General features: G+C 34.3%; 1 long non-coding RNA gene across 1 annotated transcript; it reads left to right on the top strand.

Moving 5' to 3' along the window:
• Positions 1 to 602: 602 nt before the first annotated feature.
• On the top strand, positions 603 to 2,319 carry LOC128552538 (uncharacterized). Its single transcript, XR_008369106.1, has 3 exons — positions 603 to 693; positions 1,311 to 1,563; positions 1,980 to 2,319. It is a non-coding gene; the product is annotated as an uncharacterized LOC128552538 (long non-coding RNA).
• Positions 2,320 to 2,606: the final 287 nt, after the last annotated feature.

The raw sequence follows: 2,606 nt of genomic DNA, 5'->3' as shown, positions 1-2,606 counted from the left end.
ATCTCTCCTATAATGAGCAAGCATAGGAATGCTTGTAGTCTTACCTTGAATTAAATTCATTTGTCACCTTTTCCCAGCAAACATTTTTTATTCATTAGACGGGCGTTTTGTGTTTTAATGTGTCTTTGTATTTTTCTATGATTTTTATGAGAATTTCTTTTTCGAAAGAAGTAAATCACCAAAGTAACACGTTTTATATATGTAAAAATGCAGCGAAACGGTCCGATGACTGTATCTACATGTTCATAGTGTGTGACCAAGGCTTAGCTAATACATCGCAAATATACCCACCGAGTATTAGTTAAAATCCGTTAGAAAACAAGGTTGAGCGATGGCTTAACTAATACTGGTTTAAGCCGTTCTTAGTGCTAGAGCTGAAAAACTGGCCAATAGAATTTTATATAAAATAGACTCTATTTTGACAGGCGCAACTGTTCATAGTCAGGATTTTCATGCTTTTTCAGTGACAATTCAAGGTTAAAAGGTAGGACGGGAGCAGGGCTTTAATGCGCCCCCAGTCAAATTGAGTGCAATATTCACTATTAGCCTTGTCATCAGTGCTTCCGAGGGATCCACTTTTCAGATTTTGATAATATATTTTGTTAGTATTAACAGGGGTGGTATAGTACGTCATCAACAGGTGCGCGCAACACTTCCCGATGCAGCTTTTTTGTGTCAAAACATCTCGATTCGGTGAGTAAACTTGCGATTATTACATTGATAACTAATAGATTTGGAAATGACATATAGTCGAAAGTACCCGCACATGCGTCTAGTTTATCATTTACGTTTGCATTTTTCAAGAAAGCCTTCCGTTTAAGAGAACATTCGTGCACAATGCACTTCATGGAAACACTTCCCTATTCACCACATCATATTATGTCGCATAACAAGAGTTTACATGCATTTCTGATAAATCCAAGCATTGACGGGTTTTCTTTTGTGGTAAACCGATGTCAGTGATACCTTGATTAGTCATTAGAATCTAAACTTTCCGAAAAATCAGTAAACTAAAATTTCGCCTTCCCGGTTCACCAACTGATTTGATGTCCTTCCCGGCTCACCAGTTTCCAGCATGACTAACATCGGGCTGGTGCTCATGTAAATGTGATCACGCTTGCCTGGAAGTTCTATTAATTGGAATAACTAATTGTTAGAGTGCTTGCACTAGATGGTCCGTAAACTTCATTTAAGCATTTGAAAATAATATTGAAAGAACGAGGCATATCTTGAACATATGTTGTATACTATAAACGTGCATATGTATGATATAATTATGTTCTATCATGTCCTTATATTTGTTATTTTAGGTACATGAAAGATGAAAAAGGAAACAAAACTTCTAGTCTGCATCAATGGAATTGTCATTATATGTTATAAAGGATTGCTGAGTGATCGGCATGCAAGACATAATTGACGTATTATATTTTCCGAAAGCTGTACGACATAATATTTGAGAAGTGGAGAACACCCTCTAACGGAATTACCCCAGACAAGGATTTCAACGCTCAACTAGGTCTCCGTACCAAACTTTGTCACGACTATGTCAGTTGCTGTTTGAAGGTATGGATATTAATAACTGATTTAATTTCAATAATGTTACAGTAGATAAACCTTAATAAGGCGTATAGTTAGATAGGCACTTCGACACATGATAATATAAATAAAAAGTATTTTGGAAACCATTAGTTAACTTGTTACTCTAATTACTTTTTCATGATAACTATATATGGCGTGTCAAAATAGTCGAGTATGATGGCTTTGATTCCGAACTTGAGTACAAGGCAAGACTCGATGAGACAAATAAGAATATGCATTGATAATTATGCTAAGTAAAGCAAAATTATATAGTTAAATTATTATCATGTGCCATTTTTTAAAGGAGCAACCTTTTGATATATTTTTAAAGGTATAAAGTCGCACTAATGCAGTTTAGTTTTTAATTATATGCTACTATTTAATTTTGTTTAACGTTTCAGGGCCAAGTGATCATCACCATTGCTTGGGGAAAATGAGAAATTACTGTATCGCGCCAACGAAATGTTCTTATAAAGGAGTTTTAGATGTGCGCAGGGAAAGACCAAGAGTGACTGCAACCGAATTATAATTACCACGTAGTAGAATGGGACATCGATTGAATCTACACTAGAAAGCAGTTCAGGATTTAACATTTGACTAATGTTCAGATTTGGCTTGCAAATCTTAGTGCATCCAATTACATGTTAAAACTCGAAGTGAGCTTGAACAGTGGTAGAACAATTTTACTTGCAATGCAAATTATTTTGCTTTTCTTAAACTGTTTAGTTGTTAAAAATGTTGTTGTGTAAAAGATTTTTTAAAATAGGAAATTTTACTGATTTTTGATTTATACCCTTACACAGTGGAATCCGTTGTGACATAAACATACGCACATGCACTCTCAAGACAGCAACATCTTCCTTTTTAGCAGCTGATGTTATATATTTACACAAATCAACGAAAGTAGATTTATTACTTGATTGTAGCAATTATAAATTTTATACACACTTATAAATACGAGCATAATGATAACGTTTCATTAACTTTGGACGTAATTCTTTATAACTCAACATTTAAAAAAATGAAAT

This window comes from Mercenaria mercenaria, unplaced genomic scaffold (genome assembly GCF_021730395.1).
Source record: "Mercenaria mercenaria strain notata unplaced genomic scaffold, MADL_Memer_1 contig_2883, whole genome shotgun sequence".
NCBI classification, from domain to species: domain Eukaryota; kingdom Metazoa; phylum Mollusca; class Bivalvia; order Venerida; family Veneridae; genus Mercenaria; species Mercenaria mercenaria.
Note: the sequence above shows the minus strand (reverse complement) of the source record. Positions and strands in the feature narration are given on the sequence as shown.